This window comes from Adiantum capillus-veneris, chromosome 3 (assembly GCF_014529385.1).
Source record: "Adiantum capillus-veneris isolate H3 chromosome 3, ASM1452938v2, whole genome shotgun sequence".
Taxonomy (NCBI): domain Eukaryota; kingdom Viridiplantae; phylum Streptophyta; class Polypodiopsida; order Polypodiales; family Pteridaceae; genus Adiantum; species Adiantum capillus-veneris.
In genome coordinates this window covers 157,913,796-157,938,923 of record NC_140933.1, presented here as the reverse complement: position 1 = coordinate 157,938,923, position 25,128 = coordinate 157,913,796, and the positions used below count along the sequence as shown (strand labels likewise).

General features: G+C 43.4%; 1 protein-coding gene across 2 annotated transcripts in view; it reads left to right on the top strand.

Annotated features, from left to right (window-relative positions):
• LOC147462045 (putative sugar phosphate/phosphate translocator At3g17430) overlaps positions 1-25,128 on the top strand; it is a 77,329-nt gene that overhangs the window by 279 nt on the left and 51,922 nt on the right. The gene's annotated exons all lie outside the window — the stretch shown is intronic.

The window sequence follows — 25,128 nt, the reverse complement described above, 5'->3', positions numbered from 1 at the left end:
TCTTTGGATGCACAAATTGCAGCAATGCAGGAAGGCCCTTGCAGCACTCCGACTCAGATTCGTCCAAAGAATATCATATGAGATGCAGTGTCTTCAGGTTTCTTGGCTGAAAATGACGTGAAATAGTGGTTTCAGGCTTTCAATCGGAAGCATTCTGCTTCGTTTCTTCTTGGATTTGGCAGTAGCAGATGCTCTGATCTAAGGCTTTGCTTAATTCCTGATTGACTAATACTTATCTCAGCTGAACCAGGAAGTCCATGTTGAGTGTAATGCTCTCAATCATTTTTGTTGGAAGCGCCATGCCATCTGCTTGAGGGATTGCTCTTTGCAGGGTAGTTTTTGTCTATGGCCCCTCATTGTTGTGGGTTATGAGGACCTTCTTTACTAGCAGAGGCTCTAGTGTCTGAGAGATTCTCCTGTTTGCATTCTAGCACTGAACTCTGCTGCTTGGTTTGCTTGCTGGTTTTGCTTTCACTTTCGAATTTTGCGAATGCGTACTGAGTATAGGCCTTTGATGTGTAGTCCATTTGTATGTGACAGCTCTAAAAACGTGTTGCTTGCTTCACTAGTTCAAGATTCCAATGGAATCTAGTAGTGTAGGATGCAAAGCTAGTCAGGGGCCTTGTTCTAGTTGGTTTGTGTTTAATTTAGTTCAGCATGTTCATAGTAGTTTAGAAACCAGGGAAGAAATGCCACAATAGATGTTTTTGAAGCTTTTATGAACAGATAAGAAATAGCGACAAGGGGTTTTTCACGGGGATGTGCGCACTGATTAAATGCATGTCCTTGTCTTCCATGTTAACATTTGTTCCTTGTGGAATGGTTAACATGTTATGTTGCTCCAACCCAGATGATTTCTTGGCAAGGCAGCCTGACAAACCTTTTTCTACTGCATCTGTTGGTTTTGATAGTTTTAGCTTGCGTAGGCTCCTGTCCTCTCCTAAGGGGTGGAGGGATAGGGCATTGTCTCTGTGCATCAATGCCAGGTGCATTCAATCGTTTATATTTTAGAGTAAGCCTGTATTTCTGCTATGAGACTTTTGACACCCAAGTGTTATGCCGTGCTATACAAGGTATACATTTGAAAGAGTGAGGGAGATCAGTGTTTATTTGTGAAGTTTGATGCACCCATAAGTGTTAGGATGGCTCATTGGATAGTTTATTGTCAAATGGAAGCTTTGTGGCAAACTATTACAAGTCTCAAATCAGGATGTACCTTGCATTGTTTCAATTTTATTGATTAGGCTATGTTAAGATCAGAACCTTTTTAGCCTTCTATGTTGAAGCTGATAAGCCATTTGCAAATTGTTTGTATTTTGGAGCTAGTGGATCTCATATGAGTATGTTGATCATGGCTCCTTGCTTATGTTTACAGATTCGGCTTATTTATCTTTCATTTATTTACTTTTCAAGTAGCATTTTTTGTCACCCTCTACCACCATGCTCTTTGAGGCGAGTAAAGAATTATCTGGGGGTGCCTAGTTATTAGGTTTCTTCAGCATTGCAATACTATGAGTGATCCGATTCTTTGCGGCGTGTTTATGACGCATGTTGATGTCAAATTGTCAACGGTATACGTCATTTTTTATATGCATCACAAAATTAGTGTGTAATTGTGGTTGTTGTAGGCACAAGTTATTGTCACTTTTGGATAGTGACCAAAGCCTTTTTTGATATGGTTGAATCATGAAGGGTGTTAGAGTGACCCCTATAGACCTATAGGTTGGGGAGTTTATTAGAGGTATTTATGCTCTTGCTCTCTTACTCTTGGCCTATGTGGCAAATTGTCACAAATTTGGGTACTTGACAAGGATGTAGTAACTCGTGATCGTAGTATGTTTTTGGACAATGGGCACTAGAAAAAAAAACTTTCTTCAACTTTGAGTCAGTTATTCATTATCAGGTTCGCAATCATTTGTATATCTCCTCCTCTGTTCTCCTAAATGCGCTCTCACATATCAAAATGAGTCAAAGATGGAAGTAATTTTTCAATGTAGCCTAGACATGGCTTAGTTGATTATCAATTGCATATAGGCTTGGGTGATCCGGAGACCCCATGCTGAAGAGAAGAGATAGAGACAATATTACATTGAAGGTGGACTATTGTTTAGAAATGGAAAAGTCTGTGTTGAAAATCGATGAGGTTCAACAAAGGATTTTGTTCGAGTGCCATGATGTTCCTAGCGTTGGGCACCCAGGCAAATAGTGGTCAAATGATATTTCTATTGGCCAAGGGTGCGCTCTTACATAGAGAGCTATGTGAAGAGGTGTACTCAGTATCCGGTCGATAAGGTAGAGTGCCTCAAGAAAGCTGGCCTGCTACATCCATTAGAAATCCCCGATGCCAAGTAGCAGAGTATTTCTATGGATTTTATAGGTGGTTTGCCAAATACTAAGACGTGGCAATGATGCCATTTTGGTTGTGGTCAATAGACTCACAAAAAGGGTGAAATTTATATCAATGAAGTCGACAATAAAAAGTTATGAGTTGGTTGTTTTATTCCTCGATCAGCCTTATAAGTTGTGTTGTTTGCTAGAGGATATTGTCAATGATTGAATGTCACGTGCGCATTGCACTTGAGCCATGTGGACAAGCTACTGCTACAAGTCAGCATTAATCTTAGTTAGCGTAGGATCTAGCATGGCATTTTGTGAGCCTTTAGAAGGACATGCATGATCAGGCAGGTCATAGTTGCATACCCTCACTTGCACAGTATTGTCACTTAAGCATATAGGCATATGAACTATCACTTAAGTCATTTATAAAAAGTAGGTAGGGCAAATTGCAAAAAACCTATAAAAGAGTCACTCGGGCCTTTAGTTTTTAGGACATCTGAATATAGTACCCGTAGGGGCATGATGCATCCAACACCTACGACACCCTAGCACCTAGCTTTTCAATCGCCAAGCGTTTCAATCGCCAACACCCCAACATCATCAACAAATTAGCATCAGCTCAGCTCATAGTTCAGTGTTTCAGCATCCAGTGCCTAGTACCATCGGTTCCGAAGGCTTTTGTTGTGAAGAACCTTCAGTACTCAGTATTCAGCCCACCGTATTTAGTATTCAGCACCAGCAATTTCAGCCACAGTACCTTTACTATCAACAGATCAGCCCTATCGTTTGCAGATCCTCAAGGTAATCCATTAGATCCAGCCTAGTGGTTTGCATGAAGTATCAAGATCAAGTATTCAGCATGACCATTGTATCGGCATTTGTGCAAGTAATCAAAGCAAGTACTTGCTCTGGCAACAGAGCAAGGGGGACCCTTGACGGTCGTTGGGACCCGACATGTGGTGTTGTCTCTCTTTTCTCTCTCTCATCCTTTCTTTCATTGTGTTCAATTCATTCCAGTGATGTAATCTTGTGTTTATGCGAAGTACTAGATTTGAGCTAAAATGTTTGAACCCTTACGTTGCACCTGACATTGGTATCAAAGCTCTGGACGTGCTTTGGCTTCACGAACTCAAGGGAAGAATCAAGAACCCAAGAAGAACCAAGAATCCAAGAAATTTATCTTAGATTTCTTTTCTCAAGGAAGTTTCATGTCCCTGCCTTGGACTAAGACCTGTTGCCTAAAGATATTAGCTACTCCCATCCTTAGTCCATCGCGCATCGGGTGCGCTTCCGTCTTCATCGCTGTCTTGGATACCTTGAAGGCATAACCTCCTCATCTGAGCGAAGATCGGCGTTAAAATCCACATACGTCGAAAAAGAACCATGTGAATTAACTCCGAGCACCCTTACCTTTCATCTTTACCCGCAATGTTTTCTTGACAAGACTATTCAGGTGGTGGATCTTGCTTGCAAAGCAGAGTCAACAAGAAGGTTGATATTCTGCGACAGTAGTAAGGCTGCCTAGTTAACTCGTTTGGTCAGTGTTTACATCACAACAATACCTACATCCACAGCCTCGTAAGTTTGGAGGAGTGTTTATCGGTTTATGCATCCGCAAGGATCTGAAGCATTCAACATAAGAAGTACAGAAAGCATCCAGAGGAAGAAGTTCGATAGTTGTGTCTCACCTTTAATAAGGGGTATGTCACGCGTGCATCGCACTTGAACCATGTGGACAAGCTACTGCTACATGTCAGCATCAGTCTTAGTTAGCTTAGGATCTAGCCTGCCATTTTGTGAGCCTCTAGAAGGATGTGCACGATCAGGCAAGTCATAGCTGCATACCCTCACTTGCACAGTACAGTCACTTAAACATATAGGCATATGAATAGTCACTTTTAAGTCATTATTAAGTGACTTTGACGTGACATTTATAAAAAGTAGGTAGGGAAAATGACAAAAAATTATATAAAAGAGTCAATTGGCCTTCAGTTTTTAGGATATTAGAACCCAATACTCGTAGGGGCATTCAATGCCCACAACACCTCAACACCTAGTGTTTCCATCGCGAGCACCCCAACATCATCAGTAGATCAGCATCAGCTCAGCCCATAGTCCAATGTTTCAATATCCAGCACCTAGTATCATCGGTTCTGAAGGGTTTTGTCGCGAAGAACCTTTAGTACTCAGTATTCAGCCTAGCGTTTTCAGTATTCAGCACCAACATTTTTAGCCACAGTACCTTCACCATCAACAGATTAGCCCTATTGTTTGCCGATCCTGAGCATCAGCTTCAGATCCAGCCTAGCGGTTTTGCATGAAGTATCAACGTTAAGTATTCAACATCATAAGTATTTAGTTATTGTATCAACATTTATGCAAGTAATATGTAAAGTAATCTTGTGTTTATGCGAAGTACTAGCTCTGAGGTAAAATCCTTAAACCCTTCCACTACAATTGACATTGGAATACCAAAGTTTACTGGACGGTTTTGGTGAGATGTGTTTGCTCACGTTCAGATGAAGTCTCTTATAGGTAGTTTGATTGGGAAAGGTATTATTTGCAATTAGTTTTTCCCTATAATAATAGCAAGCATGCTGCCATTGTATTTAGCCCGATCATGCTGATGTATGTGTTTGAGCCTAATTCCCCTATTGCTGTTGGCTTCGAGAAACTCAAAGATTGTCAAGCTCGTGATTTCTTGTATGATTTGAAGAAATGCTTGAACTGGCTAAGGATAGTGTAAGGACAACTCGTAACCGGAGACTCCTTTTGATTAGCATAATTAGTAACTCAAGGACTCTAGATGCGGAACAATAAGTCTATTTGAAGATACCCAAAGATTCCAAGACTATGCAAACTGGAAAGCATTATAAGCTTTCAGCTAGACTTTGTGGTCCATTCTTGATTGCAAAGAAAATGGGCCCAATTGCTTATAAACTAGCTCTTCCCTTTGATGTTAGTGTGCATATAGTCTTTCATTCATGTTAGTCGCCTGAAAGAAAAACTAGGTGAAGCTAATTCTGTTGTGCCTATCGAGGAAAATGTTTCAAATTTGAGTATATTCCTTGAGAACCAGACTATTTGGATTATCATACCCTTCATTAGCGCCAATGGGCTTACGATGAGTACTTAATTTATGGAAGGGTCAGCGTGAAAGGTTTGCTACTTGGAAATCTGTTAGAGCTTTGAAAGCTCAGTATCCCCAGTTCATTGATGAGGACACCAATGGTTCTTAAGGGGGGAAGTATGTCATGTGCCCATCATAGGAGAGGGGACCTTGTCTATGACACTGTTGAGACCGAGGCCCAGTGTCTGGGCGGACACAGTGTGAACCCGATGCGTGTGGCAGGTCACTATTATAAAAAGAGGCCAAGCCCTTATTTGTGGGGAACGATGCCCATGGGCAGAGTGCTAGTGGTTAGCGCGCGAGACTGGAGTGTGTGAGGTCACCTCGAGGAGGTGAAGGACGCTCGATCTTACAATTGCATGCCCACATTCTCGAACGCTGGCCGAGCGAGGGGGTGCTATTGGATGGTGGCTATGGTCTGGTGGTTGGTTCGACACGTATTCCATAGAGGGTGTCATAAGTTTGTGACGTGGCATACCCAATAAAGACGAAGGGCCTAAAAGTGTTGGGGTATAAAGCCCAATGTGGTCGCCTAGGTAAGTGGGTGGGCCGCCAGGTATGTACACATATTCTTTTGTTAAAACCTAATAAGAACTCACTATGCTCTACACATTACAGTAGAGCGAGTTCACTATATCGTCGTGCTCTTCTTCTCGCACTCTCTCTCGCGTCACACTTCCGCTCGTACTCCTTCAACTGGTATCAGAGCTCAGATCGAGGCTCGGGGCAACATTTGCAGGTAGCCAGAGTCACCTGCTCAGATTGGAGTGAGATTCGACAGGCGAAGACACGGCCGCAAATCTTGTGGGAGATCCCCAAGGGCTTGGTGTTCTCAGAATTTCATTCTGAGGTCATCTCGGTCACCGTTCGGCTTCGACAAAGTTCTGCGCAGGCCATTTTTGACTACGTGGTCTCAACGGGTGCAGATCCGACTCTGCAAATTTGGGGTTTCGGCCTACGACTGCAGGTGCTGAGGATATCGACACTCCCAGACTGTTGATTTGTGGCTGTCTACACATCGAAGGACGGCTCATAGTTCTTGGAGGCGTGTCACATACGACACGGGCGCATCTACACACAGACTGTAGGCGACATCCACTAGTTTATCCAGAGTGTTGATTTGTGGCTGTCTACACATCGAAGGACGGCTCACAGTTCTTGGAGGCGTGTCACATACGACACGGGCGCATCTATACACAGATTGTAGGCGACATCCACTAGTTTATCAGGTTGATATTGGTTCAGAGGTTTGTTTACAGGGGAAACTCTGCCGAATTTTTCCTAGGAAAGTAAACTACTGTGAAGCGTAGCTATGGCTGGATCACATGACACTGCTCTTTACAATATCAAGAAGCTGGATGGAACCAATTTCCCGTTGTGGAAGAAGCAGATTTGGCACGTGTTGGTACAAAAGAAGCAGATAAAACCTATAAAGCTCAAGGGGATAAAACCACAAGATATGGACAAAGATGAATGGAGCGAAATGGATGAATTGGCACTTTCTACCATTATGCTGACTTTGGCAGAAAGCGTTTACTTCAATGTAGCAGAGGAGATGTCGGCTTATGAAGCATGGACAAAGCTGAGTGATCTTTATGAGAAGCAGAGTGCAACTTCACAGCTATACTGGCTTAAGAAGCTTGTTGACTTGAAGATGAAAGAAGGGACACCTATGTCCAATCATCTGAATGAATTCAACACCATCTACAGTGAGTTGTCAGCTCAAGGTGTCAAGTTTGATGAACTTGTTAGAGCTATGTTCCTGTTGATCACATTGCCAGAAAGTTGAGACACTTTTCGCACAGCTTTGAGTAATTCTGCACCTCCAGATGGTTTGAACATAGCAGGTGTAGAAGGAAGTCTGCTTACTGAAGAAACCAACAGAAAGACAATGGACAAAGGCAAAGGAACAGCCTTAGTTGTCAGGGGAAGGACCAAAGAAAAGTACAAAGGTGGAAAGAGGAATCAGTCTCGTAGCAAGTCCCGCAGTGCTAAAGGCAAGAGTGACATAGAATGCTACCATTGTGGCAAGAAGAGTCACATGAAAAGAGACTGCAGAGAATGGAAAGCAGAAAAAGGCAAAGAGAAAGCTGAAGACCATGGTGAGAAGAACAAGTCCTCAGTGAAGATTCAAGAAATAAATGTGAAACACTGTTGCAGAGGATGACAGTCTAGTGTCAGGAGATATCTACTTCTTGAAAAATACAATGGACTCAGCTCTTCTTACAGCATCTGATGGAAATGCACTGAGTGACTGGATTATAGACTCAGGGGCATCACTTCATGTGTCTCCAAACAAGGAGTGGTTTACCTCTTATGTGACCACTAAAGATACTGTTCGGCTAGGCAATGGGCAGACATGTGAGATCTTAGGATGGAGATGTTCAATTGAAGTTTCAGAAAGGCTTTTCTTTCACGCTGAAGAATGTGAGACATGTTCCCGCAATTACAAAGAGCTTGATCAGCACAGGTTTACTTGATGATGCTGGCTACGTCACCACTTTTGGACAGAACATGTGGAAGATATCCAAGGGTTCTATGATAGTAGCACATGGAGTAAAGTTTGGAGGACTTTACATGATTTATGTATCAAATATCTCTAAAAATGTAATCAATGTAACCGAGCAGCCGAACGTTTCTTTGTGGCATAGCCGGTTAGGACATATGTCCAAGAAGGGAATGGAAATCTTGTCTCGTTCTGGTTATTTGCCTGGCTTGTCATTTAATGATTTTGAATTCTGTGAACATTGTTTGTATGGTAAGCAAACACAGCAGCCACATAAGCATAGAAACAGTAGAAGAGATACACAGTTGGCACTTGTTCATAGTGATTTGTGTGGACCTATGCCTAACCTATCTCTAGGGGGAGCTTCTTACTTTATGACATTTATAGATGATTACTCGAGGAAAGTATGGGTTTACTTTCTCAAGCACAAGATGAAGCGTTTAGTGTTTTCAAAACGTTTGTGACACTTGTGGAGAATCAGAGTGGCAAAAAGCTTAAATGCTTACGCACTGACAATGGTGGAGAGTATGTTTCAAAGGCCTTTCAGGACTTTTGTGAGTCAAAAGGTATAAAACGTGAACTTACTGCTCCTTACAATCCTCCTTAAAATGGTGTTGCTGAGAGGATGAATAGGACCATACAAGAGAAGGTCAGAAGTATGTTGTCTAATGCACAGCTGCCAAATGGGTTTTGGTCTGAAGCTGTATCAACAGCTGTTCATCTTGTAAATAGATCTCCTAGCAAGGTTTTGCAAAAGGATTCAGTGCCAGAGATGGTATGGTCAGGCAAAATGCCTCATACAAGCATCTCAGAGTCTTTGGCTGTGAGCCATATACTCACGTTCCAAAGGAATTTAGGAACAAACTTGGCCAAAGAGTAGAAAGTGCATCTTTCTAGGCTATGGTAATTCTGGTGAGATGGGGTACAGACTTTGGGATCCCGAATCCAGAAAGCTTATCCGCAGCAATGATGTTCACTTTAATGAAGCCAAATATCATTCTAAACCAGAGAGGGTTGAGGAGATTAGAAGAGTTGTCTTCCAAGAAGATGGACCTGCACGTGTAAGACAAAATGTCAGGGCTCAAGAGGAGCAAGGATAGGATAGAGTGGAACCACAGGTTGTGGCTGAGCCAGAGCCACCTATTTTGCGTAGATCTGGACATATCATGCAACCTCCTGATAGGTTTGTTCCATCTATGAACTATGTCATGTTGACTGATTGCAATGAGCCTTCTTGTTACAAGGAAGCAGTGCAAATGAAGGACTCCGGGAATTGGCAATTGGCCATGCAGTCAGAGATGACAGCTCTGCATAAAAACCAGACATGGAAGCTAGTTAAATTACCACAGGGCAAAAAGGTTCTACCTTGTAAATGGGTTTACAGGTATAAGATCACCACTCATGATAGTCAGCCAAAGTACAAAGCAAGGCTTGTTGCCAAGGGCTTTAAGCAAGAACAAGGCATTGACTTTGATGAAGTCTTCTCTCCGGTGGTCAAGATGACTACATTGAGATGCTTTCTTGCAATGGTTGCCATATTAGATTTGGTGTTGCACCAAATGGATGTCAAGACAACGTTTTTGCATGGTGATTTAGATGTGGAAATTTACATGCAGCAGCCAGAAGGGTTTGTTGAGAAAGGCAAGGAAGATCTAGTATGCCAATTGTTAAAGAGTCTTTACGGCTTAAAACAATCACCGAGGGCATGGTACCATAAGTTCCACAAGTTTATGCTTTCTCAAGGCTACAAACGTAGCGAGTTCGATCACTGTCTATATACAAAGAAGGCTAAGGATGGCAGTTGGCTGATCCTTATTTTGTATGTGGATGACATGTTGATTGCTGGCAAGCACTTGGAAGAAATTTCAGCTTTGAAGTCAAAGATGGCAAACTCGTTTGACATGAAAGACATGGGTGAGGCAAGTCATATACTTGGTATGCGCATTGAGAGAGACAAATCAAAGAAGCTGATTTGGTTATCTCAAACAGAGTATATTGACAAGGTTTTGCAACGTTTCAATATGGAGAAGGGAAAGGCATTGAGTGTTCCATTGTGAAACCGGCCCGTAGGGCGGTAGGCGTTGGCTTTCACCCGAGATTCTTTACTTTATACACACACACAGAGCACTTTGCAAAGAGAACCTGCGACGGGAGTTAACACTTGAACACACACACGGCTCGGAAGCTAGAATGCTCCGAGCAAACGCCGACAACCTGTAGGCCCCAAAATTGGCGCCCCTTTCGGTATTTCTTTATTCTTTAGGAGGGTAAATTACAAGGTAAGGTCCTGGGAATCCTTCACGTGTATCCACCTAGATACCATTTGATTTGGCCAAATTTCGGCAGCATAACAGCCCCAAAACTTGCGCGAAACCCATTCCCCTGCTGGAACTCGCTTGCACTGACGTATACCCTCTGATTCCTGTCCAAAAACAGTAAATTCAGCACGCTGTATTTACTGGTTTTTGCCCTGTTTTCAGCCCCAAACAGTCCCCTAACTGTCCTTTGCCAGTGGGGCACGATTCCCAATGATCTTGGCGTCCGTATGGCTGAAAAACAGTGAATTTACAGCGCATACGTAGCGCTGATTTTGCACCTGTACGGTGAGGTTATGACCCTCACCAGTGCCTGCTTTGGAGCAGCAGTTAGCTACCCCTGTTCCTGCTCAAGGAGGCTCTTGCCTCAGCACAAAAGCATGAACCCACACAGCTGTACATCAGTCAAATGAGTAGCCCTCTTGTGGGGCATCACATAACTGCACGTAGGGGAGAAAGAGAGAGCAGTATGTAGCGTGCGGGGCATCACTCCCGTCACCATACTGTACATAGAGGGAAAGAAAGCACTCCATAGCTCTTAACCTGTGACAGGCTCTCAATGAAGCATCCTCCCAGCATAAATCGAGCGCCCCCTCTTCTGCCCTTGACCTGTAATGCATCTGTGAACAAATAGATGCAAAAAGAGGAAGATTTCCATGGCTGCCAAAACCTGCGTATCGCTGAAAACGCAGCAAAACAGCCCTGTAAACACGCATCTGATGCCTTGCAATGCTGAAAATGAGCTCCTTGGACCTAGGCAAAGTCATGGGAAGCTCAAAAATGGAGAGAAATGGCTGAAAATCCAAGTTAACAGCCTCCAAAACTGCTCTCAAAAGTCAGTTACGGGTTCTGTTCTCCCAGACTTGGTAAATTGACCACAAAGTGCCACTTGGCACTCATACATGCAATTTCCCCGCATTGGGCTTCCTGCTTAAAAATCTCTCAACTTGTGCATCAGTTTACTTTGCAGCAGAGTACTAAAATGTTCCCTTGGTCATACCGAAGGTAATGACGCGAACACATTTCACGGCCCAGAATAGCAGTTCCCTAATTTTTAGGAGATGCTTCCGTCGGGCTCCCGCTGGTCTTCTGACCATCTATCCTCATTGGGACCGCATCCAAAAGTGCAATGTGGCCCAACTGTCGGATACTTTCTGTTGGTGATCCCACCTTGACTTTATGCCTTTATTGAGTTCACTTCCTAGTATCCACCAACTTGCTAAGTGTGACGGGGGGGACCTGTATGACCTTGCTCTGAGCCTAGACATCCTCTTACTGTACGAATTCCAGTGCCGACCAACTTCCTGTCTGCGGGTGAAACTACCGTTCACATTGGCCATACAATGTCCGACCATTTGCAACTTCAAAAAGAGGGTCTCAAAAATAAAACAAAAATCATTGGAAGAAACCAACAACTAAGGTTAGCAATTGCCACGTCCTTGTGACACATTGCCACCATATGTGAAACTTAGCAAACAAGATTGTCTTGTGTCTGAGGAAGAACAGGCTGAAATGGATAAGATTCCATATGCATCTGCAGTGGTAGTTTGATGTATGCAATGATTGCTACTCGCCTAGACATTGCATTTGCAGTGGGAGTAGTAAGTCGATACATGTCAAACCCAGGCAAAAAACATTGGGAGGCAATGAAAGGAATATTGAGATACCTGAAAGCTACAAAGAGTATGCGCATATGCTATGGGAGTCAGGAGCTAAGTGTAAAGGGTTTTACAGACTCATATTATGCAGGTGACTTAGACAACCGAAGGTCTACGTCAGGGTATGTCTTTACATTGGCTGGTGGAGCAGTATCATGGCGTTCTAGATTACAAGATTGTGTTACTCAGTCTACTACAGAGGCTGAATATGTTGCAGCATCAGAGGCATGCAAAGAATCAATTTGGCTTAATCGACTAGTAACAGATTTGGGAATCAAAGAAGAGATGCCTGTGTTATATTGTGATAGTCAAAGTGCTATACAATTGGCTCGCAATCCAGTTTATCACTCAAAGACAAAGCATGTGGATGTGAAGTATCATTTCATCAGGGAAATGCTCGAGGATAAGCAACTTCAGCTTGTAAAAGTTCACACCACAGAAAATCTTGCTGATCTACTTACAAAAGGACTTCCCTCAGAGAGCTTTGCGCATTTTCGCAAGCAGTTAGGTATAGGGTAGTACATCACTTCTCTACATCTCTTGTATATTAGCTTGTATAGTAGCTTCTCTCACACTTAAAGTACCACATTGGACTTTAAGTGGGAGGTTGTTGGGGTGTAAAGCCCAATGTGGTCGCCCAGGTAAGTGGACGGGCCGCCAAGTATGTACACATATTCTTTTTTTAAAACCTAATAAGAACTCACTATGCTCTACACATTACAGTAGAGCGAGTTCACCATATCGTCGTGCTCTTCTTCTCGCACTCTCTCTCGTGTCACACTTCCGCTCGTACTCCTTCAAAAAGGGGGAGAGGTTATGGTCTTAAAAATTCTAACCCCTACCAACTCATGAACTCTTGCCGAGGGGTCTATACCCTAAAATTACAAAATGTAAAGGTTTGCAAGTTGACTCTGAATTCGTGGACATGTTGATGACGTTTCACTCTACATGGATTTCTCGTTGAGACTGCCACGTGGCACTGTTGTACGGAAAATTCGGATTTTGTGCTGGCTGATTGCTGGCAGTTTTGAGCATGGTTTTGGGAGCATATGCTTTTGGCAACCCTTGAACTCTTTACAAGAGTCTTTGGGGCCACTCTTATGGAGCATCTAGACGGAGAGTCTCGAAGAGCTGGACCCTAGGAGAATTGTACCTGTGTGATTGGCAATCAATAAAGAAATACCAGAAGGGGTGTCAGTCTTTGGGGCCAGTGTATTTGGGAATGGAAATCTACCGTTCCATGTTGACTCTTCTCTTCTCAAGTTCTCTTTTCAAGTTGAGTTCAATTATTTGTAGTTTCTGTTCCTGTGTTGCTATCGATTTCTCGCTTGGAGTGTCCAAGCCTATAACAATGGTATCAGGATTCAGATTCAGAAGTTTCTTCTTCTTCGGAGGATTTGCTTCTTTTTTTTGGAGCACATATGGGTTCTAGTATTGAATCTGACCGAGACGACACCCCTCCGACTACTCGTCTACAGGGAAATGAAGAAACCCAAATCCTAGCGCAGGAATAGAAGAAACCAACGGAGATTTTGTCACAATTTGGTGATGTGGCGTGCTCAACGAGGAAATGGCCGAGTGTAAGGTGCAGCGGAATTAATGTTTGCGCTTTGCTCAAGATGAGTGCTCCGAACTGTGCTCAAGCTTCCTTTTGTTCTTATGGAAGGTAGAGCCTTGTGTTCTTAATGAGAGAATGCTATGATCATAAACAAAGTGAATGGACACTGTGCGTGCAAGTGTATGAGACTGAGAGATAGAGAGAAGAGAGATACGACACCAGAGACATTGTAAAACCCTCCTCCGAAAGCCCCACTCTCGTCGGCGAGAGTGGTCTACTATTGATTGCACAATCTGGTACAAATGGTATGCATGAGATTGATGCAAGTCTAAGCTATGACGACGGTGATGACGAAGTCGACCTAATGGCTGAAATATACAATCTTTCTACTGCTTTCCAAAAACGCTATGGGCTGAAATTTGCGGCTAGTCCAAAAACGCTGATTTGGGGGCTGTTTTCGGTGGGTCTTTGACGCTGAAAATCTGCAGGTTTAGGGCTGAAAACTGATGATCTTCAAGGCTGAAAACTGAGGTCTTTCTGGGGCTGAATCTGCTAATCTTCGGGGCTTGAGTCTGCAACTATTTCATGGCTGAAATCGCTGCTCTGCTGTGGATCCAAAACGCTAACTGATGCTTGCCAAAAACGCTAAGTACTGGCGTCTGTTGGCGATGTAGATCAGATGCAAAAACGCCAGGCTGAGGATGTGTTGCAAAAACGCTAGTTGATGGTTGGAATGCGGCGAGGACTTGCTGATGTCAGAAACGCTAGGCCTTGTTGATGTCAGAAAACGCTAAGGCTGATGCTTGGAGAAAACTGGCTTGGGATCTTGCTTGGAGGGGGAAACCGCCAAGGTTCTGCTGAGAAGTTGCCTGCTGAGCTTGGCTCCTGTTGCCTCTTCTGCCATTGAGTGCTAACTTTGGTTTGCTTATATATTTTCTTACCCAAATTGCCCTACCTACTTTTGTTGGAAAGTCACTTAAATTAATAAGTGAAAAATGTCAAAAATAGGAAAAATAGGCTAAATTCATTGGAAAATTCCCCTGATGGGAATACTGATGATCATGCTGTGTGCAACCAGAGTTGTGCAACCAGAGGATATGCATCTACACTAAGTGACTGGGCATGCACGGTCTACGAATAGACTCACAAAAGGTGCCAAATCACTTCTAATCTAGATTGACTGGACTGACTGAACCCTGATCATGCTGTAGCTTGTCCACGGATACATAGGGTTGGATGTGTCACGTGACACCGAGAGGACAAGGGATTAGAGTTTTTACTAACCCAAAAAGAACTTGCAGATATGGCCGAGAGGCTTAAAGGGGTTGTTTTGAAAACCTAACCCAACCAGTTTGAGCACGAGTCGAGAGTCAAAAGCGTAGAGACTAGAGAAGGTTTTTGTAAAACTCGTTTACATGCGGACGTGGTAGGCTGTACGGATTTTTGCGATTTGCGTTGGCTGCTTTTGGTAGTTTTGGGACGCGTGCTTTTTGGGTTAGAGCTTTTAAGTGCAAGTGCTTTTGGGGCTTTGCTTTTGGGTATCCCTTGTACTGTTTATAAGTGCCCAGATGGCCACTCTTAGGGAGCATCTAGATGTCGAGTCTTGGGAGAGCTTGACCCTAAGGGAGTTGTACCTTTGTGAGCAATAATAAAGCTAGTCTCTGGGACCAATGCATTTGGGGACGGAACTCGCCGTTTCGTCCCGATTCTCCTTCTCTCTCTCTCTCTATCTCTCTCTATTCAAGTTCAAGTATTCGCAAGATTTTGTTTGTGTGTTGCTATTGATTTCTCGCTTGGAGTGTCCAAGCGAGTGTCCAAGCCTATCACTGTGGTATCAGAGCTCAGAACGATTCTTCTTCTACGGAGGATCTAATCCTTTTTGCAGCACATGGATTCTCGTGGAGAATCTGACAGAGATATAACTCCTTTGATTGTTGGTTTGCGGGGAGATGAAGAAAAGCTAAATTCTAGCGGGGGAACAAAAGAAATCAATAGAGATTTTGGCAAAGTTCTCGAGGGGTTGGGAGATTTCGACAATTTTTTGACGGGAATTCTTGACAGAGTGGAGTACAAACGTCAATTGCAGGTTCACACATGCATGAAAAGATCGACCAAGTACTCCAAGGACCCAAAATATGTGAATCACTTGAAGAATTTCTTGCTTGACGAGAATCGAGATTCACTTTAGATGGTGAGAGGCCATCGATTCTCCTCTCAAGTCGGTAATGAAGCAGAAAGAAAAGCTGGGTACAAAAAAGTAGAAACTGTACTCGTAGAAAGAGTTTGACAAAGCTCTTAAAAAGAAGACAACCAGTTAATGAAAAGCACTCTCGAAAGAAGAGGAAATCAACAGATTTCCTCGGTTATTTGGGCCGGAATCGACTTTCGAAAAGGTAAGCAGATCCAAGAAGTGTGTCCGTTTCGAGGACAATCCATATTTTTCTTGGTCTTCATAGAGTTTTGACAGTTCGTTGTCCATTAGTTCCAACCAGGATAAGAAAAAGTTGAGAAAACGCAAGAAAAGTAGATCCTTGAAAAAGTCTTGAAAGCACGGGAAGCAATCTAGCAGTTTAGAGGAGGAGATCTCGTCCTCTTTTGACAATGTGGACAGTGAGAAAAAGAGAAAGAAGAACAAGGAGTTCAAGGATGGGGGTCAAGTTGTCAAGTTCGGCACGTTTTCAGACTATCAGGATACCCATCGAGCCCTTGACTTCATACAACAATTTGACATTGCTGTCTCGAGAGGCCGTTTCTTCGAATGCTCTCAGGTACAAAGGGCGGCGTCTTATCTAAAAGAAAACGCGAAGACACGGTGGTCTACTCTGTTGCTGCACAGAGAAGCATCTAAGAAGTGGCTAAAATTCAAGAAAATTTTCACTTCTGCATGGTTAACGAAAGAATATGAAGAAGATGTCATCACGGCTTGGTGTCATCTGAGTACGAAGAAAGAAGACACTTTGGATGACTATTACCAGAGGTTTTGGGATACCTTTTTGCCAGTATCCTCTTTTCGGAGGATCACTTTGAAGGACCAGATTGAGTGGTTTTACTGTGGATTGCCAAAAGAGATTCGACAATATTGTTTGCAAAAGAAGTCTGACTCCATTCAGAGACTTATGAGACATGCCAAGGAAGGTTTTGGTATGCAAGCTGGCTCATTGAACTATCCTATGGACATGCCAGTGTCCACCTCAACGAGGCAAGAGTCTTTCAAGGAAAAGAAAGAACTAAGGGAACTGGATGATAGTTCATCAGAGAATTTTGAAGAAGCAAGGGAATCGATTAATAGTTTATTAGAGAGTTTTGAAGAAGCTAGAGAATTGGCTGATAGTTCATCGGAAAATTCAGAAGATTCAGATTGGGGTGCCAGTGGAAAGGGGAGGCCAACAGGGCTACCATTAAGTCACAAGGCACAAAAAAAAAATCAGAGAGGTAAGCTAGGTTCTTTGGATAATTTGGTCAAAGGCACTTTTTGGCTCTCGACGCAAAGTGGATGGGGAAGAGAACCTCGCAGATTCTCTACAGTTTTGGTTGTACCTTGAGACTTTTGGATTATTAGCATTGTCTTTCGAAAGTTGAATTTGGTGCAGTGCGGAATGCATAAGAGAGGAGCTACTCCACTCTTTTGTCACTCATTGCCTAGATTGAATGTCACAAACTGCTTACATGTCAAGCCACTGAAGAACGGAGCCGACTTGCAGGTCTCGGCCAAAGGGCCTAAACCCTAAGAAGAACAAGCAACAATAGAAGAAGTCCTACCAACTTATGGGGACCCTGTCCGATGGGGCCCAAGTGACATGAAGAGATTAAAATAAAGCAAGACCCACACACATGCGTGGACTGATGACGTGGTAGTTGTACGGACATCCCTGAAATTCCGATGGAAGTGCTGACATGGCAGATTTCTGCAAAACGTGTTGACAATGTTGACATGGCAGCTGTACGGATTTCAGCAAAACGTGTTGGCAGATTTTGGCGCTAGTACTTTTTGGACCAATTGCTTTTGAGTTTGAAGCTTTTTACTGTAATTGCTTTTCAGGCCAAGGGCCTGTAAATATGAAGTTAGGGCTCATTCTCTGGCACACTTCTGGGAGAAGGTGCAGAGCGTGGAGTACCGGCTTGTACTGTGTTGATGCAATATAAAAAAATAATGAAAGGGGTGCAAGGTTTGGGGCCAACACTCTTTGGGGTGGAATTCCGCCATTGCGTCCCTCGTGTCGTCTCTCTCTCTCTCTCTCTCTCTCAGTTCAGTTGTTATTGAAGTACTAAAAGTCTGTTTAGTCTCTTCTTTTCTATTGGCACGTGGTGCCCGTCTTGTGACAGTGGTATTAGAGCATCAAGCGTGTGCTTTTCTGAAGCATACCAGTCCTACAAAAGAGTAGACAGAGCAAATAAGAAACTACTTGAATTTTGTTTGAAGTAGCTTCGTGCTCCGACCCCGGACTTATTAGCCATTCCACCCTTACTTCATCGCGCATCGGGCACGCTCCCGTCTTAGCTCATGTCTTACAGGGCATAAGCCATAAAGATCACTTGCAAAAAAAGGATCCAAGATTGTTTTTTTCGAGCTGTTGTTTTTCTCAAAGGCAGTGTCATGCAGATGTTGATGTCTATAGCGACCAAGCCGCACACTCCAAGGACTTGGCAAGCTTTCAAGAAATTTTTTTGCCCAAAGTTATATGGATTCTGACATCTTCCTTCGGAGTGCAACTTCTAGCAGAGTGGGGTATCCTAAAATGCTTGCCATGGAATGTAAGGTGCAGCGGAAGTGAATGTTGAACTTTGCTCAAGATGAGTGCTTCGAATTGTGCTCAAGGGTTCCTTTTTCTTATGAAAGGGATAGCCTTCCGTTCCTTTAATAAGAGAGTGCAAGTGATCACAAACGAAGTGGATAAACACTGTGAATGAAGGTGCTGAGACCGAGAGATAGAGAGAGAAGAATACGACACCAGACAAGTTGTCAAACCCTCCTCCAAGGGCCCCTCTTTGGATGGCGAGAGGTCTATGCTATTGATTGCACAAATCTGGTACAAGATGCTGATGCAAGTTCGTGAGGCTATGATGCATTGTGGATCTAAGTTTGGAGATGACGGCGAGGACGAGAGCGGCGACGACGACGTATAGCTGAAAATGCTATCTGCTGGAAATGTTGGTTCTGCTGCTGTCTATGCTGCTGAAAACGCTGATGTCATGCTATCAAAAAAGTTAAAAACGCTGATTTGGCTGGCTGAAAAACGTTGATTGGCTGGCTTGGAAAAACGCTAACTTGCTGGCTTTGAATTGCTGATTTACTGGCATGAAAATGCTGATAGTCCAGGGCTGAAAACGTTGGCGCTTCAAGGCTGAAAACGCTAGGGATTCTTTGGAGGGTTCTTGCTTGAGAAGCTTTCCAGAGGGCTTGCTGCAACTTGGTGCCTGTGCTCTCCTTCCTCTTCTGCCAGATTCCACTAGCGCTAGGTTTTCTTTTATATTTGCTTGGGTCAATTGCCCTACCCAGTTCCCAACAAAAGTCACTTAAAAATAATAAGTGAAAAATGGCTAAAATAGGAAAAATAGGTTTTCTGCATTGTAAAATGCTCCTGATGGAATCGAAAGGTAATGTTGATGATCATGCTGTGTGCAACCAGAGGATATGCATCTACTCTAAGTGCCTGGGCATACACGATCTGCGAACAGACTCACAAAAGTGCTAGAACACTTCCTAAGCTAGGCTAACTGAACCCTTGTCATGAAGTAGCTGGTTCACATGCACATAGGGTTAGATGTGCACGTGACATCCCCTCTTTTTTAAAGTGAGGTACTGGTACCGAGCTGCATGGCTTCCTTGTAGTCTGCCAACAACTTTGGGTAGTCTTTGATAAACTCTTTGTCGACCCACACTACTTCGTGGGTTCCTCGATCTTTGAACTTCAAAAAGTACTGTCTCGCTTGCTTCTTTGAACCATGTCGAAACCGATGCAACAACACTTGCTCCAGCTCCATGACTTTTGCTTCATCATTGATCTCCGGTTCTTTTTCTTCCGATATGTCCTTTGGAGGCGTTCCTTGAAACACTTTCAACCAAGAAATATGGAAAAATGTTGTGCATTGACTATGAGTTAGGCAATTGCAATTTCATTGAAACCTCATTTATCTTTTTAATGACAGGAAATGGACCATACATTTGAAAAGACAACTTTGGACACTTCTTTTAATCTTGCTTAAGAGGTTGCTTCATGATTCTTAAATACACCCAATCCCCTTCCTTGATCGAAACATCCTGACGATGCTTATTAGCCTGCCATGAATGACGATGCTTATTAGCCCGCCGTGAGTAAGATTCCCGAGCCTTGCTTAGCCAAAGCTTTACACTCTCAGAAATATCATCCAATGACTGACTTTTAGCATTGGCATCAGGCATTTGACTGATCGAGTGGAAGGTGCAACGGAATGATTGTTTGCGCTTTGCTCAAGATGAGTGCTCCGAACTGTGCTCAAGGTTCCTTTTAGTTCTTGTGGAAGGGAGAGCCTTCCGTTCTTAGTGGAAAATGCTATGATCACGAACAAAGTGAATGGACATTGTGCGTGCAAGTGTATGAGACTGAGAGATAGAGAGAGAAGAGAGATACGACACCAGAGACGTTGTAAAACCCTCCTCCGAAGGCCCCACTCTCGTCGGCGAGAGTGGTCTACTATTGATTGCACAAAGTGGTACAATGACGATGCAATGGACTGATGCAATCTGGGACTATGCCGATGACGACGACGGAAACGGTGACAACGACTTAAGGGCTGAAATCTGCGGTTTTCTATCTGTTGAATTTCGAGGCTGTTTCGATGGTTGAAAATGACTGTTTGGCTGCGTTTCGATGGCTGAAAATGGGGGTTCTTCTGCAACCAACTTGGGCTGATTCTACTGCTGTCCCATAGGGCTGAAACGTTGTTGTTGTGATGTGGCTTTGGCTGAAAACCACTACCGTTGGGCTGCTTTGTTGTTGCTGATGGAAATCCAAAAACGCTAATGGCTGAAATTGGAAAAGGCTAGCAGAATCTGGGACTTGATGGCGATCACGGGGAATCTGCAAACGTTGGGATGCTGGTGGTGATGGCGATCAAGGCAAAGGATAAAAACGCCAGGGATCTGGGGGAAAAACCCAAAACCCTAGGGCTAGGGTGAGTGCTGAGGGGTGCTTGATAAGTTCTTGAAGGTTCCTGCTGAGAAGGTGCTTGTTGAGCGGGAAGCTCCTGTTGCCTCTTCTGCCAGAAAGTGCTAACTTGGGTTTGCTTATATATTAACTTAGCAAAATTGCCCTACCTACTTTTGTTGGAAAGTCACTTAAAAATAATAAGTGAAAATACCAAAAATAGGGAAAATAGGCTAAATGCACAGGAAAATTTCCCTGACTGAATCTGATGGATTCTGAAGGGAATGCTGATGATCATGCTGTGTACAACCAGAGGATATGCTTCTATACCAAGTGACTGGGCATGCACGGTCTACAAATAGACTCACAAAAGTGCCAGATCACTTCTAATCTAGACTTGACTGGACTGACTGAACCGTGATCATGCTGTAGCTTGTCCACGGACACATAGGGTTGGATGTGTCACGTGATACCGAGCGAGTCAAAAGTGATTAGAACGGACGGCCAAAAGCTGCCTCATACAGAGTTCGACCAATGACAGAGGAAAAAGAGTCATTCAAAATAGCCTAAACCAATGGGAGATAGAGCTCCCAATGAGATTGCTGATCATGCACATATGACTTTAAAACATCAAAAGCCAATTGATTGTAAATCTTTGTCTGACCATATGACTGTGGATGAAAAGCTGATGAAAAAGTCAACTTTGTTGGGTTAAAGGCCTAAATAACCCCTTTTTTGTACATTTTTATACTTTGTTCAGTGGACACATTTTTTAAAGGTCACTTATAATAAAAGTGGGAAAACCCAGAACTCACTTATTGAGTTTTCCCCAAAAACGTGAGCTCTCTCTCTCTCTCTCTCTCCCCCTCTTCGTTTTGCTAGTGCTTCCCTTCTGCAGCACAATGCCTCCGCTTCAAGCCTCAAGGCCTGCACATCTTCGCGTGCTCTATCACTTGCACACACCGCCGTGCGCTCATAAACTGGTATCAGAGCCAGATTAGGGTTTCAGAAGCTTTGCGCAGGAGGCTAGTAGGCGAAAGGCTTCTCTCGCGTCAAATTTCCGCTTTCATCGCGAAGCCCCTTGCTTCCGGTGTCACCTAGGGTGATTAGGGTTTCCAAAACAGCCTAAAACATGCTGAAATTAAGTCAATACAGGTAAAAACCAGAAAATTACAGGTCAAAACAGCAAAACGCAGGTGTTATAAATCGATTCCCGTGAATGCCCCTTGCTTTTCCCACTCAAAACAGGTCCATTTGATGCAAATTGATGCGCCAAAACAGTAAATTTGCAGAAAATTCAGAATTGGACTGTTTTTATGTACACAAATTGAGGTTTATGTACGCCTTTTGTGGGTTTATGCAAGTACGCATTGGGGATACTTGTTAATTGCTGAAATTTTCAGCACATTGTATGCAACGTGCGGTACATTGTGATCACTGAAAATTTTCAGATTTTGTGCAGACACTTTTTGCTGCATTTTTATCCGTGCAAATGGCCTCTACTTCCTCGTCGTCTGATGCCAAGAGCTTGATGGAAATCAAGCGATTTGACGGTACCGGTTTCGACCTATGGCAGGACAGGATGTAGGGGATTTTGTTCCTCAAGGATTGTGAGGACGCCCTTTTGGCTGTAAAGCCTGAGGATATGCCGGATGAGAATTGGGACAAGCTCAACAAGAGGGCAAAGGCCTATATCAAAATGGCTGTGTGACCGATGACATTCTGGTGGACATAAAGGGCTTGGACACTGCACATGCAATTTGGCATAAGTTGAAGGCCACTTATGAGAATGCCACCCCTATGAATCAGGTGCATTTGATGCGCAAACTGGTGAACATGATGCTTGACGAAGCCAAGTCGGCTTCTGCGTACTTAAGTGCTTTCACCAGTGTTATGAGTCAGCTACAGGATACTGGGCTTCAACCTTTTGATGACAAGTTGAAAGCCATATTTTTGTTGATGACTTTGCCAGACTCTTGGGAAACGCTTGTGGTTTCTTTAAGTAATAGCCCCAACCTCACATATGATGGAGTGTGAGGCTCCATCTTAAATGAGGAAATTAGACGCAAGTCTAGTGGTGGGGAAGGTGGCAGTTCTGCTTACAAAGCGAGAGGCAGAAGTCAGAAGCAAAATACAGGTACCAAGACTCAAAACAGGAGCAAAAGCAAGTCTAGGGATAAGGATGTGACTTGTTACCAGTGTGGCAGAAAAGGCCATAAGAAGCCAGATTGTAGGTATTTCAAGAAAGAGCAGGAAAGAAAGAAGGAATCACAGGAGAAGAAGAAGACAGAGGATAAGAAAGGGGAAAAATCAGCAGGTACCTCCTCCAAGGATTCGGAGACTGTCAATGTATCCTCTAGTGTGGTTATCACAGAGTTATCCGACAGTGAGGAGATCTTGGTTGCAGCTTAATGCCCCTCAGATTTTGTTGTAGCAAATGCAGAAGACATGCTTATCTCACGTAGAGATGTCATTGATGCATTGCTAAGTGCAAATGATGGCCTTACACAATCTTGGATAGTAGATTTGGGTGCCTCATTTCATGTGACTCCATCTGTGGAGTGTTTTGCTTCTTATCATGCAGGCAAGTATGGCAAGGTTTACCTTGGGGATAACCATGCTTGTGACATTGAAGGAATGGGCACTGTGCGCTTGGCATTAAACAATGGCCAAGAGTTTATGCTTAAAGATGTAAGGTATGTACCAAGCATCAAGAAGAGTCTATTGTTTGTTGGCCAGGTGGATGCACAGGGTTATACAACCATTTTTGCTGGGGGTTCATGGAAGTTGCTTAAGGGATCAATGCTCATTGTCAAGGGATGCAAGAGTGGTACATTGTACTATTTACATGGCAAAGCTTTGCCTGGCAAGTTTCTTGCAGTGGTCGAAGTTGCTTCTCATTTGGAGTTGTGGCACAAAAGACTTGGCCATATGAGCTGGGACTTGATGTGCTCTCCTCTTTGAAGAGGGTTGATGTAAAGGGCACCAAGTTGGATTTTTGTAATGACTGTTTGTATGGTAAACAAAAGAAGTCTTCTTATTATTCTTGTGTCTCGCGCAAAGCTAATGCTCTTGATTTAATTCACTCGATGTATGTTCAATGCTTGTTAAGTCTGTTGGTGGTGCATCATACTTTGTTACATTCATTGATGATTGCACTAGGAAAGGCTCGGCATATTTGTTAAAGAATAAGAGTGAGACATTTAATGCATTTAAGAGGTTTCATACTTTTGTGACCATGCAAAAGGGTAGTAAGCTTAAATGTCTGAGATCTGACAATGGGGGGGAGTACACATCTACTGAATTTCAGCGTTATTGCGAAGAATATGGGATTAAAAGGGAGTTGACAGCCCCTTATAATCCATCTTCTAATGGTGTGGCTGAGAGGTATAACCGTACTTTATGTGAGAGAGTGCGTTGCATGTTGTCCACGGCTAATCTCCCTCATGGGTTTTGGTGAGAAGCTTTGAAAATTGCAGTTCATGTATGCAATCGCTCTCCTAACAGTACGCTAAAAAATGACATTCCAGAGGAGGTTTGGTCTGGCAAACCTGCCTCTTATGATCATTTGAGAGTGTTTGGCTGCGAGGCTTTTGTCCATGTTCGTAATGACTCGAGGACAAAGCTAGATGCCAAGTCCATCCAAGGACTCTTCCTAGGTTATGGGGAAGGGGTGAAATGGGCTACAGGATATGGTTGCCTCAGTTTAAGAGGGTTGTACGCAGCCGAGATGTAGTGTTCAATGAGGCTAAATTGCTGAAAAATGCTACATCTTATGAAATTGACAAGAAATCGATCAAATTTCAGCCTCTCTTGCCACCTACTGATGTTGAAACAGAGCCTCAGGATGCATTACCGCAAGCTGAAATTGATAATCAGTCGGTTAACCTTGAGCCAGAAGAGGTAGGACATGATTTAGATGCTCCAAATGAGGATGGACAACCACTTGTCATGGCTGAAAATGATTTTCAGCAGCATGAGCATGTTGAAGATGAGTTGCCTCCTGATGTAGAACCTGTGTCTGAGAATGTAGATCATTGGGTACGCAGGTCTACTCGTGTCAGAAGGTTGATACAGCGCTTTGAGCCCTCTTTGCATCATGTTATGTTGACAGATGAGGGAGAGCCTCTTATGTATAAAGAGGCAAAGACATGTGAGTCAAACAGTAAGTGGGAGCTTGCAATGCAAGAGGAAATGAAATCCTTGTATACAAATGATACTTGGGATCTTGTACCATTGCCTGAAGGAAGAAAGGCTCTTCCTAACAAATGGGTATACAAGATTAAGATTGTGGATGAAAAACCCAAGTACAAGGCAAAATTGGTTGCAAAAGGATATGCACAGAAAGAAGGAATTGATTTTCAAGAAATCTTTTCTCCCGTTGTAAAGCTTACAACTTTACGTGTCCTTTTTGCTCTCGTTGTGGTGCTTGATTTGGAATTGAATCAAATGGATGTAAAGACAGTGTTTTTGCACGGTGACATTGAAGAGGACATATAC